Below are 16528 nucleotides of genomic sequence, written 5' to 3' on the forward strand. Positions count from 1 at the left end.
AACAGTATTAAAAAAAAAATTAATCCAGAAAGATTGTGCTTTCGTGATCCGTATTAAGTTTCACAAAGAGTTTAAAACAGCAAAGATGACAAATTGCACTCAGTGCTTTGAGGAGAACTCTCCATTGACAGACTGCGGAGAGCAGAGTGTCGACGACCCTACTAAAGCCAAGATGAGCGGAGTAAAAGTTTGAGTAAAACGCCACTCACCTTGATTCTTCCAGCGCTTGCCACTGTCTTCCCTGCTACCGGTTCAGTCATGGTGATCTGCCGCTCCTGTGGGATCTGTTCTGACATTCTAATATGCTTTGCTGTTTCGAAGTTACCGTTGATTGTCGACTTTCTCTTGCTTCCAAAACATTTGGAAATGGTTTCGCACGGTCTTTAGCTGTTCTTTTTTGTTGGCAAATGAGATTTGATTTATGTTCATTGTACTGCCTGTTAGCCATCAACAATCACCCATCATCTTCACACGTGAATACGCTGACAGGCCAGGGGGAAAAAACTTTGTTGACGTGTGTTTGCATTGGGCCATTTTCCACCGTAACAGTGCAGTAATTTGGTCAACATTACAAACCTGCTTTTGATTGGACCCTTTTATGCACTAAAAGTACAGGGGTTGGTCAAAATCATGAGCTCTTGCAAAATATGCTCTGATTGGTTGATTTTGCATTGAATCATGCCATCGCGGAATCCTGGACGGACTGAAAAGTATGTGGACACCTGCTCGTCTAACATCTCATTCTAAAATCATGGGTATTAATATGGAGTCGATCCCCCCCCTATTGCTGCTACAACAGCCTCCACTCTTCTTGGAATGCTTTCCACTAGATGTTGGAACATTGTTGCTGGGGAGTTGTTTCCATTCAGCCACAAGTGCATTAGTGAGGTTGGACTCCCATGTTGTGCGATTACACCTGGCTCACAGTAGGTATTCCAATTCATCCCAAAGGTGTTCAATGGGGTTGAGGTCAGAGCTCTGTGCAGGCCGGTCAAGTTCTTCCACACCACCTCACGTTGTGCACAGGGGCATTGTCATGCTGAAACAGGAAAGGGGCTTCCCCAAACGGTTGCCACAAGGTTGGAAGCACAGAATGTGATTGTATGCTATAGTGTTAAGATTTCCCTTCACTGGAATAAGGGGCCTTGCCCGAACCATGAAAAACAGCCCAGACCATTATTCCTCCTCCATCAAAATTTGCAGTGCAGTTGGCACTATGCATTTGGGCAGGTAGTGTTCGCCTGGCATCCTCCAAACCCAGATTTGTCCTTCGGACTGAAATACACATTTCCACTCCAGTCCAATGGCAGCTAGCTTTACACCACTCCAGCCGACGCTTGACCTTGCGCATGGTGATCCTACACTTGTGTGCTGCTGCTTGGCCATAGAAACCCATTTTATGAACTTTCCAACGAACAGTTATTGTGCTGACGTTGCTTCCAGAGGCAGTTTGTAACTCGGTAGTGAGTGTTGCTCCTAGATGTTTCCACTTCCCAATAACAGCACTTACAGTTGACCGGGGCAGCTCAAGCAGGGCAGATATTTGACGAACTGACTTGCTGAAAGTCACTCTTCGGTAAGGCCATTCTCCTGCCAATGTTTGCCTATGGAGATTTTATGGCTGGCTATGTGCTTGAATTTATACTGTGGCTTCCCTCCAGGACCAAACACCTTTCTCTAGACTCAGGTTAAAGATATGACAGATAGGAGTGGCCATAGAGTCAGCTACCATTCTGAGTAGCCTCCCATCTAAGTTGTCAATGCCAGGAGGTTTGTCATTATTGATTGACAATAATAATTTCACCACCTGTTCCACACTAACTTTACAAAATTAAAACTTACAATGCTTCCCTTTCATTATGTTTTTTTAAATGCATGAACACAATGGCTCACTGTTCGTTGTTGGCATTTCAAGGTACATTTCTTCCACTTTGCTTATGAAGTAATGATTAAAATAATTGGCAACATCAAGTGGTTTTGTGATGACTAAGCCATCTGATTCGATGTTGATATTGTCTTTCTGCCCATAATTTCATTTAAAGTAGGGGTCTACCTTCCTCGCTTTTCCAACCTTTGTGCACTCGAGGAGTTAACTAGTTTGTCTTCTTTTACTAAATCAGACGTTATTATCCTGGGTGACCTAAATTATGATTGTCTGAAGCTTGCATTTCCCAATCTAAAAAAAAACACGTTTCACCATCTAAACCTAACCCAGCTGGTGACTATGCCTACACGACCCAACCCTATAGATCCTTCAACGCCAACTCTGATTGATCTTATTTTAACGAAAACACCAGATAGAGAGAGATAGATATAGTACCGGTCAAAAGTTTTAGAACATCTACTCATTCCAGGGTTTTTCTTTATTTGGACTATTTTTCATTAAAAAAAATAATAATAGTGAAAACATCAAAAACATGAAATAACACATGTGGAATCAGAATTCCTCCACAGCGACATGAGAAACTGATAAACAACTACAGAAAGCATTTGGTTGCAGTCAGTGCAGCTAAAGGTGGCACAACCAGTTATTGAGTGTAAGGAGGCAATTGCTTTTTTTTGCACAGGGGCATTGGGTGTTGCAGAACTTTGTTTAAGAAATTAATTAAGTATTTAATAGTTGTTATTTGTTCATTCAGGTTCCCTTCATCTAATGGTAGATTTTGATTGAAGATCTGTTAACATTCAGTATAAAAAAATATGCAATAGTAGAGTAAATGTCAAATATAAAAAGAATGCACATTGACACAGTCCACATAACACCACTGACGACTTGAGGGTTATGACATTTAGAGCAATGTGTTTTTTTTGGTCATAAGGTTAGGTGAAACACATGAACAAAGTTGTGTGTGTGTGTCAAAGCCTTTGACTTATCGTGGAGTCGCTTGCCATAGGCCTAGGAGAGGCGGGGTGAAGCCTTGCCATCAACTCTTTGTCATTACCATCCACTCAGTCATGTCTGAGAAGGTCATTTTGTGCAACTCATGGTCTCCAATGTCGCTGCTTTCCTTTTATACTTTTCCATTACATGTCGCGTGAAATATTCATGGGCCACCGCCATGTTTGTTCTAAATACGGAGGCCATTCATATTTTATATCTGCTTTATCCCGAAATCCTCCTCTCTCAACTACCCAGTTGGATCATGCTGCTCTGGATTTTATCATTGGGAAGATTGTGTCACGGAGGCATTTTCAAACCTGCCAGCGTCAGTCATGAATTGTGAATGCACCGTCACTGACGGTCTCCTTGTTTTTCTCACGGCATTGCGATGCACGAGCGACTCTGGATGGCCTGGCGAATGTCTTGTTGGCTCATAGCATCGCAGCGCTTCCTGTTCAAACGTTCAAGGAGCCCATTTAAGCAGCACGTTATAACGCACAACATTAAGTTACCTCAAATGCCATTTAACTTGGCAAAACTGATATAAAATAGCCTCCGTTCTTGTCAATATGAGTAAGTGAAAACGTTTATGGGCATTAAATGAAGGATTCAATGCTTGTATTGTATGATTATGTTGTATGACGCAACGGTTGAGTCAGCCTCATTAAGGCACTCACTGTAAGTTGTCCTGGATAAGAGCGTAAATGACTGGAATCCAAAACGTTAAAAAGGCCTTGTGTAAAGGGTGTAGACTATCACAGGGGAGCGTGTGTGTGTGCGTGCGTGCTTCATCCGTGTGTGTGTGTGTGCGCACAACTGTTTGATTGTGTGTACGGGGCAAAGGTAGCCAAGCATTTACAGTTCTTCTCACGCGTTGGATGCAGTGATTTCCTGACCCTCCCTTAAGAAGACTCATTTGGCTATCATTCTCCAACTCCCTCAATCCTCTTTCTGCACCCTCCACATCATCTGTCTCTCCCTCTCTTATCTCGCTCTCCCTGTCTCTTCTCTTTATCCGACTCCCTTTCTCTCTCTACCTTTATCTCTCTCTCGCTCTGACACATTCTCACACTTAACTATGCCAGGTGAGAGTGGCAAACTCATTTAGCAAAATGCTTCTTTTTTTTTTCAAGAGCTCAGGTTCTCCTGGCTCTCTTTCTCTTCACACCTCCCTCTGTAACACCCACCTCATAACTCATCCCTTTTATCAGCACTCGATATGGCCCAGCCACCACATGCACATTTTAGAGGATGACACCAATTGAGTGTTTGCGATAAGCACCTCACAATGAGCGACACCTTTTTTTCACAATGAGCGTGTGAGGAAGAATGTGAGGGAGATAGTTCCGCCAGATCTTGTTGATTTCACAGCCAAACAATGAGATTAAACCTACAAAACCTTAATAATTTATTCCTTGGTAGGCACGTTCACGGTTTTGGCTTCATGCAGTGTTCCTGGTTTTCCTTAAAGGAGAACTCTGTAGATTTTCCTCGACCTGATTTATTACACATGCATACAGAGTCAATCAGTTGACACACACACACACACACACACACACACACACACACACACACACACACACACACACACACACACACACACACACACACACACACACACACACACACACACACACACACACACACACACACACACACACACACACACACACTGTTGTCTAGTTCGCCATTAGGGATGCCCTCTTTAATTTTACACTTGAAAAACACAAAATATCCTCCTTCTATTTCAGAGTGTACCTTCAAAAATAATGATAGAGCAGGCTGGAATGACTTTGGCCTTTACAACCTCACTACATCACACAGACACCAAGCACACTAAAATACCTAATGAAACTAACAGCATATCTCAAGATCCCTCTTTGTGGTAATAATACACAGCAGACAAATATTTTCATGATATTCCGTCACCAGTAAACAATAATAGAGTTGGTTAAAAGTAGGGGGCTCCGTAGCCTAGCATTGGATGGCTACACAACTCTTTAGCATGCATGCTTTGATTGCCGACGGTGCAAGTGTTTATCATATAAAATGTATTAGTAATTTCCCAGGCCTGCAAAAATATTGACCCTGGTATTTGTCTAACCTAATCATGCTTATGCCTGCAGCGTGTATATCATGCCAAATCAGCTTTAATTACGGAGAAGTGCGTTTGCGTCTGGTACAACGGAGATTTACTTTCGTTTAGATTTACAGCTGTGTGCGGTTTTACGATCTTATCAGACGGATTCATGGTTAGGGTGCAGATAATAAGCAGATGATTTGTGTTTGTAGAACATAGGCCTACAGGATTATGTGTGGGTACATTTGGACATGTCATAACACAGAGGCAAAGAGAAAAGCATGGGAGAAATGCTATCACTTACAGAAACTCTAATATCTGGCCTACTATTAATACGGTGCAGGATCTTATGTGCTGGGTACATACAGAGTTGGACATGTCATTAACACAGAGGCAGGAGAAACATCAGAGAAATGGATGCCACCTACAGAAATTCCAGTAAAATGTGGTATTACTGTTGAAGGTTTGTCATATGCAGATTTCTGTCCATTTCCTTATCCACATATTCCTGATCACCCACACCATTAGGCATAATAAAATGTTAATAACTGATCATCTGTCATCATAGGAAATAATTGTCAAAAAGTCATTTTAAATGGACAGACAAAATCTGCATATGACAAACCTTCAATGGTAATACCAAATATTCCTGGAATTTCTGTAGGGGGCATCATTCTTTGATGCTTCTCCTGCCTCTGTGTTGTGACATTACCAACTCTGTATGTACAAAAAGCATAGCTGCATTGCTTTAGGTCTCACAACAACTTGAAATGTATGCATGGGAGATCCAGCGTCTTAATGTAGACAATCTGAACATTCAAACACCCCAAGTAAAAGATAGTGTCAGTCTATCAGTTACACGAGAGAAGACAATTTATCACCTACATATTCTTGATGACCCACACCATTAGGCATAATATAATGTTAAAACATCATGTGTCATAGGATTTAAGAAACTTTTTTTTTACATAGTCCCCCCTCGTTTAATATATAGAATGACTGTCTTATGACTTTTACTTGGGACATTTGTATGTACAGATGGTTTACATTACAACATTGGATCTCCCATGCATACATTTAAATGTGCGGCAGCTGCAAGTTGTTGTGAGACCTAAAGCAATACAGTTATGCTTTTAGTCACTAAACCTTGTCATACTTTACCTGTTTTTAGTCACAAAACCTTTTCCCACTTGTATATCAGATAAGTACGAATTCCTTTCATGTGCAAATCAGATAAATGTTTTATATTTCCTCTGGCTAGCGTCATGCTTTAGTTTTAGTACGCATGCTCATGATAGTTCCCAAGTCATTACATTCATCAGGAGCAAATGGGTTTTATATATTTATTTTTTATTTTGGCTGTCCATTTTTTCGGTAGCCTAAGGGTGTTGGGCTACATGACCGTGTTCATCAATGCTAGCTTTATTGGGGTGGCTTACATTAGAGAATAAGACAGTAACAATGTAGTTACAGTCTGATAGGTATGCTGCATACACAGTCCACTTCATCATTCTCAATTCCTGGCAGACAATGTTGTCCAGGGTGACTTGCATAGGCTCGTGAGTTGGCTCCTGCACAAGTCTAATGTCCCCCATTTGACATATTCAGTGACAATTTAGGGTAAACTTCTATCTTAGAGGAAGACATCAGCACCTCACAGGGTATTGAAATCTTCTGCCATGCTTTAATTCACTTTCTTAACCACTATGGAGTGTCCTGAACAGCAGGCACGTGAGCACACCACAATGGTTTAGTGCAGAGGTGGAGTGTGTATGTGGGTGTGTGCTGGAGGCTGTAGTGACGGTGAGAGAAGTCTACTGCAGTAAAGTCCATGCTCTGTCGGACCACTCCTTTCTTTGTGCATCTTAAAGAGCGACTGCCCCTATAAAAGAACCTAATCCCTTTGAAAATGCCCTATGTGGCATAATTGATTCTTGTGTCAAAATGAACTACAATGTGTAAAGAGGGTAAGTCAGTCTCGTCTAAAATGGAGTTTGGAATCTGTGCATCACAATGAGTAAAGGAAGGTTGGGTTTGGATTACAATGATGTCAACAATTCTTGCTCCCCTTTGCCAACCTCCATGTGCAAATCGCCCCTCTGCCGACTTCGCTTCCCTTCATTGAATTGGCCTCAGTTGTTTCATTGCCGCCAACGCGTAGAAAGGAACACGGGCCTTATACGGATTGACAAAGCCTCCACAACCAAAGTTCCATTGTAGGGGTAGGCAACCCTGGTCCGAGAGTGCCACAGGCACTTCATGTTTTTGATTTAACTGACCTGGAAGACCCAAGTGTGTTGAGTTTGATCAGTTAGCTCAGTTGGTCAGGTGTGGTGCCTAGTTGGAACAAAATCCTGCAGTACCTGTGGCAGTCCGGGAACAGGGTTGCCTACCTCTGTTCTATGGTTGCATGCCCTGTTGAAGGACCCTAGTAGTATGCAGAATACGGCCGGTGGTGGTGGTGAGTATAACCAGAGATACTGGAATATAATTACATCTCTGGTATAACTTAGCTAGTGACGTTAGATAACATTATTGGTGGTTAATCTTAAGGATCCGTGTCCCGCTAGAAGGACATCTTCCGGTGAAACTGGAGGGCATGTAATTCAAATAATTTCTAATATTTATTATGAATTTTAAACATTTAGGTACATATAAGTGTCTTATATTTGCTGAAAGCTTAAATCCTCGTTAATCTAACTGTACTGTCCGATTTACAGAAGCTATTACAACGAAAACATGACATGCGATTGTTTGAGGACGGCGCGCCACATCAAAATACTTTCCCACCGGCACAGGTTTCATACATTCACATATAAAGATTAAATATTCACTTGCTTTTTGAAAATCTTCCTCTGATTTGTCTTCAAAAGGGTCCGAGCTATAACATGTAGTGTCGTTTTGTTAGATAAAATACTTTTTTTAATATCCCAAAAAGTCAGTTTAGTTGGCTCTGTCAACTTGCGGAGAAAGGAATACAAAAATCTACCCCTAAACTATGTTTTAACAAGTCCAAATATGTTTCTATGTATTCCTCAGACACCCTAAAATGTAATCAAACTGATATTTAGTTCGGAAAGAAGAATGTTCAATAGGAAACCGATTTTAGCAGGTGCGGAACTACGTCATGGCGTGAAAAAACACAGATTTCCAAGACTGTGTCCTCATACAAAAACTGTTATTTATTATTCGTTTTTGAAGTTACAAGCCTGAGACCTTGAACATAGACTGCTGACACCCTGTGGAAGCAATATGAATTGCATCCAGGGAGCTATTTTACAATATGACCTTTCTCTTGTATTTCTAAGAGGATGGTATCAAAAAACAAAATATTCTGGTTGTTTTTTTCTTGGGATTTTATCCTTCCATATCTATTGTATTATATTCTCCTAAATTATTTGAACATTTCTACAACCTTCAAAGTGTTTTCTTTCCAATGGTACCAACTATATGCATATCCTAGCTTCAGGGGCTGAGCTACAGGCAGTTTACTTTAGGCATGTCATTCAGGCGGAAATGGAGCATAAAGGGGCCTAGCCCTAAGAAGATTCATTAATAGGTAGCTATATTTTGATACAGTGAGGCAGGCTAGCGAATGTTAGCTTGTGAGGCAGGCTAGCTAAAGGTTAAGCTAACATTAGCATAGCTCATTAGATATTACAACTTAGTTGGTTCGTAGCTCATACATGTTTATTGTGTGTTATATAGATACTGCTGGTTATTTAACATTATCATTTGATATTGCTGTACCACTTCATAAAAACCAAAATTAGTATTTTTGTCTTAACTTAAGGTTAGGGTTAGACATACGGCTATCAGTGTGGTTAGGTTTAAAATCACATTTTGACAAAATAAATTGTAGAAATAGGCAGGCATTATGATTGTGGCTGTGGAAACTAGTGTCGGCATAGAATTAGCTTGACCCAAGTTACTGCACTGATGATACAGACTGATTCATCAAGAACGGTAATGTGTGTTATTACAAAAGTTGTATAAAAAAAACAGTTTGACAAACTAGCAGGTTATTTACCCAACCAAGCAGATACAAGTAGTAAAGTCATTTTGATTGTGAAGGGCATTATAACAAAATGCAATTTACCACATCACTGTCTATTGTTTCACCTTGTCACATTGTGGGACTGAAAGTGATTACTAATAATACAGTACAGCAGAAATGTCCAGTATTTGAACAAACATTTTCATTCCATGTGTCACTGATGAACTCTAGCTGAACTCTAGATATTTCTACAGATGGAGTGGACTGTTGAAGTTTTGGGCAGACACCAGCCTCTGTCGTTTGATGGGGGGGGACCGTGATTGGGTAGGTTTAGTCTGACCTCTTCGAACGTAGTACATGTTTGTGCATCAGATACTGTATTACCTATCCTAACTGTCATTGGTAGTAGAACAGTGACTATGTGTGTATGTCTTAATAGGAACATGTGGAGCCAGCACATGTAGAGACTTGCAAGATGATGTGACGCAGTCCAGACTGACAGACATACTTGATACTGACGTCTCTAAATGGAGAGAGACCTATTACTCTGCACAAAATTGTCACTAGACTCAACTTTTACTTGTGTTGTCTTTTTAAATGTTGAATTGAATGGCATCAGTCAATATGGGGAGGAAGAAAACCTGTGTATTCTACACCAGTATCAGAAAACCCCTGTTTCGTACACCACTCAGAAAGTTATGACCACTCTGACATGTTTGCAAGGTAGCCCCATTACCACCAGACGAAAAGCCCATAGTATCCGTATTCACTAGCAATGAGAATGAAATGTGCACATTGTTATATTAGCAGAACACTGCTTAAAGGTTGTTAATTCTACATGGACTTGTTACTACATTTGAAAGTTATCAAAACACTTAAGTTTATAATACAAATTCAGCAATTGCATTCTTCTCTTATAGTAGTCTACTGACCTATTCAAAGTTTCCTAAGGCATCTCACCATACATCTGCCTGTAGTTACTGAACTCAACCTGCAGGAGTTTTGTTTGTTGTGATTGATTGGGGGGGAACAGCAGCGGGCAAAGTTCTGACAAATGGGTGTGTCTCGGGGGTGGCATGGAAACACCAAAGAAACACCCACATCAATCCACACCCTCAAGCCAACTCACGTTAGGTTTTTGTCATGGCCGCCATCATTTCTTGAGGAGCAAGTCAAAAAACAAGGCTAAATCAGCTGCAGTTCCCCTTTAACCTTAAACGCCTGGCAAAAACAAATCTCTGTTTCCCATCTCGTCCCCTTTTCCATGAGTTGGTATTCATGTCAGAGCCCTCAGGTGGAAGACTCTCGCCTGGCAAGGAGGGCTGAGAAGGATGGCCCGTCAATACACATGCCCTTTATTCCCACAGACTAGCTGATATTGAGTATGCCAGACAGATTTTCAGGAGTGCCGCAGAGTATTTCAGGGTTTACTCAGACCAGATCACGCCACGATATTGTAATGCAAAGCCACAAAGAGATAGAAACAAAGGTGACCTCTGTCTGAACTGTTTAGTGATTTTGTTTTTGTTTACATTGTTAGGTTATGTTGCCGTATTACCAGCCCTATGTTTTGATGATTGGAAAGAGAAAGGCATTGATGTCAAATGTAGGCTTTATCAGACAAGGGATGATATGAGGTACTATAACTCTCTATGGCATGGTGTTGCCCTCAGGCAACAAACTACCCTTTTGGACCTCACACCGCCCCTTTAATTTAAAAAAAAATATATATTTTTTAATATAATATTGCCTGACATGTCTGTGTCCAAAGAAATGAAGGGCTGAAGTGGGTGTGGCCTTTTGTCTGGGGGTGGAGCAGTCCTTTCAGGACGCAAAGCTGCATGGGACACAGTGCCACCAATTGGTAAGATAAAATCTGTCATGTTTTGTCATTGGTTATCATGTCTTGTCTCTGTGCTTCCCTTCTATTCGTTTCCCTCTGCTGGTCTTATTAGGTTCTTTCCCTCTTTCTATTCCTCTCTCCCCCTCCCTCTCTCCCTCTCTCGCTCTCTCTCTCTATCGTTCCGTTCCTGCTCCCAGCTGTTCCTCATTCTCCTAACTACCTCATTTACTCTTTTCACACCTGTCCCCTATTTTGCCCTCTGATTAGAGCCCCTATTTCTCCCTCTGTTTTCCGCTTCTGTCCTTGTCGGATCCTTGTATGATGTTCGCTGTTCTGTGTCCTTGTCTCGCCCTGTCGTGTTTTACCTTCTTCAGATGCTGCGTGTGAGCAGGTGTCTAGGTCTGCTACGGCCGGTGCCTTCCTGAAGCAACCTGCAGTCTATGGTCGAGTCTCCAGTCAGTCCTCTCTACTGACGAGTGGATTTCAGTTTTCCTGTTTTGTTTTCACCTTGATAATATCCAGGATTATCACTTTTGTCAAATACTGGAATAAAGACTCTGTTTTCGTTAAGTCGCTTTTGGGTCCTCATTCACCTGCATAACAAAATCACTTTTTAACATGTTTAAATTGAAATAACTTCAAATTAATAAAATATATGCATGAGTATGTTTGATTATTTAATGACTTATTTTGTTTTTATTTATATACTAAAACTGTGTTTTTTTGGTTCGTTGTCTCAGGGCATTATTGTGCAGTTTTGTTCGGGCAATATCATGCTAAAGTGTGGCGACGTGCTCGGATGCATAATTATGACCATAGTCGACTTTTTACTTTACTATCTACTGATACTTGCAGGAAATGGACACAATAACATTTTATGGGCAGAAGGAACAGGAAGAGTTGTACAACCCCCTGAGCTAGCAGATGTGGGAGCAAGTGTCAACGTTGTCCTCTGCCTGGCCCAGCCTATACCCAATCGAGAGAACTACAAGCTCTTCTTCGACAACTGGTTTACGAGTGTCCCTCATGTGCTCACATTGGCTCAGCAGGGAATTCACTGCACTGTTACTGTCCGTGGCAACAGACTACCAGGCGTCAACTTGATGTGCGATGCTGAGCTGAAGAGAGCAGGACGTGGATCTTTTGAACAGAAGATGGCCATGGTTGGGGAAACCACATTGTGAAGTGGTACGACAACCGCTCAGTGACCCTTCTGAGTGATTACACTGGAGCCCACCCAGGAGGAGTAGAAGAGGAGAAAAGGACCCGCTGCTCAAATTCCAGTCCCTGATGTGCTCCTGGATGCCACAGCCCACTGGATAATTATGGTTGAAAATAAGGGAAATGCAAGGTACCAGGGTACACAGGTACACCAAAAGCCAAGTGCCAGAAATGTGCTGTCCACCTCACATCCACCAGCAACTGCTTCGTGAGGTTCCTCACAGAATAGGAAATCAGAGTGTGCTTTGTCAAAAAGAGAAGCACTGATTCAACATTAACATAAACACACACAAACACACATTCAGATACACTGAAACACACACACATTCACACATACACCCCCACACACACACACACACACACACACACACACACACACACACACACACACACACACACACACACACACACACACACACACACACACACACACACACACACACACACACACACACACACACACACACACTCATTTGGATGTTGGTTTATATGAAATGTGAGAAACATTTATACAGGAGGTGTTAGTTATAATTAGTAGTAGTTTGTTTATTTGATTTTTTTGGTAATTTGACTTTAAAGCTTCTAATTGTGATTGGTTGGAACCATTTGTGGTTGATGTTTGTCAAAAAAAACGTTTTCTAATGCATATATTGCTTGTTATCCTTATACCCAATATCTGATTGGGTGGGGAGGGGGAAGGGGGTGCAGACTACAGTTACTGATGTTATTGGGAAACCCAGACTTAGTTTAACAACCACTGCCTTTCCATTGTGTAGACAGCCAGCCACTGAATCCACATGGCCATTTTAGTCCTGCACTCAATAAAAACCCTCAACCTTCCTGGGCCACACAAAACCGCTTACAGTGTTTACCCCCAATTGTCAATTCCATATGCCACAAGCAAGGAGAACAACTGTGGGACACAGAGTTGGATGTCAGCTTGCAACATTAATGGAATTTATCAGCTTGTCTCGCTTTGTGTGTGTGTACATAATGGTCGTGCTTGACACAATTCAATAACAAGTGAGTGTGTGATATTTTGAGTCTGCCTGTGTGTATATTCATGCAAGTGTGTGTACCCACATGCATGTGAGTGTATTTATGTTTGCCAATGTTTAGGCTGAGCAGTGATGTGCTGTCAAGGTTGGCACCTGTATTGTAATGGAGAACAGTAGCGTGATGGACTGCAACAGGAGCAGCCAGCAGCGTTTCACCTTGGGACAAGGGTCACACTCCTCCCTCATAATCCATAAAGCCGACCATAATAGCTTTTGTCCCAGACGTAACCCTGCTCAAAGTCAAGTAGAACAATATGGCCGGGGTGGGCCCCTCGACATTGGACGTCTGCATAGCCATGACCTGGGAAATACACACACACACACACACACACACACACACACACACACACACACACACACACACACACACACACACACACACACACACACACACACACACACACACACACACACACACACACACACACACACACACACAGTTTTTTAATTGTGTCAAACTCTGTCATTATGTTAGACATTTATATGACCATACTATAGGGAGCTTGTTGCACTTGATTCCAATTTAAAAAAGAAACATCACAATTATACAGAGAGGAGAAAACATATATTCTATTCAAGAGAAAGAACATATCCTCTTTTAACTAAATACAAATTATAATTTGCGAACAGCCTGAGACAGGAGCATTGAACCTCATAGGTTGCATTGTAACACTGATTCCACATCCATGCCTGCATCCTAGCTTGCCTACAACCAGCTTCACCTCATCTCTCCAACTGATTCCTCATAGTAATCTGATAAAATAACTGCATATAATGTCATTACTGGCTCCCCATTGATGCAGAAAGTCTTAAGAAGTTATCGGAAATCTGCAGTCACCTCATACCCACTGTCTATCTGCTTTTGCCAGCCACAGACAGAAGGCCATTATAAAGGGAGAGAGCAAGAGAGCTTCTGCCAAACTGTCCAGAGGCCTGGTGTTAAATGAGCTCAGTGGCCCCTGTGTCAGCTCTCCTCCTCATTCTTCCCCCATCCATCTGTATCTCTACAGACATCACTCCGCCAAGCACACACCCTCTGTCTGAAAATGGGGAACTGAGACACTCTTTTTGTCCTGAAATCATATTACATTGTTACTTTTTTCTGTCTGTCTGTCTGTCTGTCTGTCTGTCTGTCTGTCTGTCTGTCTGTCTGTCTGTCTGTCTGTCTGTCTGTCTGTCTGTCTGTCTGTCTGTCTGTCTGTCTGTCTGTCTGTCTGTCTGTCTGTCTGTCTGTCTGTCTGTCTGTCTGTCTGTCTGTCTGTCTGTCTGTCTGTCTGTGTTTGTGTTTGTGTGTGTGTGCTTGCTGTCCCAAAAGAATGGTCATCCGGAATAGAAGACTGATGGGAGGGAATTATTTAATTGCCGCTGGGTAATCCAATCAGACCCGGTTGCAATGTCGGACTAAAGATGCTATGAGTCTGGCTGTACATCATCAAAGCACTGTTGTTTCCTGACGTTCCGACTTACCTTTGTTTTGGTAGTGGCCGAAAAGAGCAAAGCCCATGAATACTCAGTACAGTCATGTGGAAACCCTGAAGGACATTTCAATGTCAACAGAACTGGAAACCTGTAAAACAACATGTTCTTGGCTAGTGGGGACCTCCTCATTTATGATGTGTAGTAAACACCCTTTACTTTATTACCTTTCATCTATTAAAAGGACTATACACTGTACAGAAATATAAACGCAACATGTAAAGTTTCATGAATTGAAATAAAAGATCCCAGAAATGTTCCATATGCACAAAATATTTTTCTCAAAGCTGAATAAACAGGATGATCATTACACAGGTTCACCTTGTGCTGGGGAAAATGAAAGGTGCAGTTTTTTTTCCTCAACACAATTCCACACAAGTTTGAGGGGAGCGTGTGTCAGGGAAATTCTATAGGAAGAGAGATACTGTAGATTCTTCCAACAACAACTTTATTAGATTAGCAAAAATTAAGCAATCAACATCACCAAGAATGGTTCAGAATTGAATGTTTAACAAACATAGCCAGGTCTCTGCTTTCATAGAGAAAATCCAACCCCTTTCTGTATATGTGGCAGTCAGCAGATGGTGTGTAAAAGGTAATTCGTTGTCTGTGCAAACTTAAGATCAGTCTAACTGCATTCACAACAACAAATACTATAGTTGCATTCACCTTATGACATCCAGTGGGACAGTCACTTAACAATAGTGCATCTAAAACTTAGGGGGTGGGGTGAGAGGGATTACTTAACCTATCCTAGGTATTCCTTAAAGAGGTGGGGTTTCAGGTGTCTCCGGAAGGTGGTGATTGACTCCGCTGTCCTGGCGTCGTGAGGAGTTTGTTCCACCATTGGGGGGCCAGGGCAGCGAACAGTTTTGACTGGGCTGAGCGGGAGCTGTACTTCCTCAGTGGTAGGGAGGCGAGCAGGCCAGAGGTGGATGAACGCAGTGCCCTTGTTTGGGTGTAGGGCCTGATCAGAGCCTGGAGGTACTGAGGTGCCGTTCCCCTCACAGCTCCGTAGGCAAGCACCATGGTCTTGTAGCGGATGCGCTTCAACTGGAAGCCAGTGGAAGAACGGAGGAGCGGGGTGACGTGAGAGAACTTGGGAAGGTTGAACACCAGACGGGCTGCGGCGTTCTGGATGAGTTGAAGGGTTTAATGGCACAGGCAGGGAGCCCAGCCAACAGCGAGTTGCAGTAATCCAGACGGGAGATGACAAGTGCCTGGATTAGGACCTGCGCCGCTTCCTGTGTGAGGCAGGGTCGTACTCTGCGGATGTTGTAGAGCATGAACCTACAGGAACGGGCCACCGCCTTGATGTTAGTTGAGAACGACAGGGTGTTGTCCAGGATCACGCCAAGGTTCTTGGCGCTCTGGGAGGAGGACACAATGGAGTTGTCGACCGTGATGGCGAGATCATGGAACGGGCAGTCCTTCCCGGGAGGAAGAGCAGCTCCGTCTTGCCGAGGTTCAGCTTGAGGTGGTGATCCGTCATCCACACTGATATGTCTGCCAGACATGCAGAGATGCGATTCGCCACCTGGTCATCAGAAGGGGAAAGGAGAAGATTAATTGTGTGTCGTCTGCATAGCAATGATAAGAGAGACCATGTGAGGTTATGACAGAGCCAAGTGACTTGGTGTATAGCGAGAATAGGAGAGGGCCAAGAACAGAGCCCTGGGGACACCAGTGGTGAGCGCGTGGTGAGGAGACAGATTCTCGCCACGCCACCTGGTAGGAGCGACCTGTCAGGTAGGACGCAATCCAAGCGTGGGCCGCGCCGGAGATGCCCAACTCGGAGAGGGTGGAGAGGAGGATCTGATGGTTCACAGTATCGAAGGCAGCCGATAGATCTAGAAGGATGAGCAGCAGAGAGAGAGTTAGCTTTAGCAGTGCGGAGCGCCTCCGTGATACAGAGGAGAGCAGTCTCAGTTGAATGACTAGTCTTGAAACCTGACTGATTTGGATCAAGAAG

Source organism: Oncorhynchus gorbuscha, unplaced genomic scaffold (genome assembly GCF_021184085.1).
Source record: "Oncorhynchus gorbuscha isolate QuinsamMale2020 ecotype Even-year unplaced genomic scaffold, OgorEven_v1.0 Un_scaffold_16:::fragment_4:::debris, whole genome shotgun sequence".
Taxonomy (NCBI): Eukaryota; Metazoa; Chordata; class Actinopteri; order Salmoniformes; family Salmonidae; genus Oncorhynchus; species Oncorhynchus gorbuscha.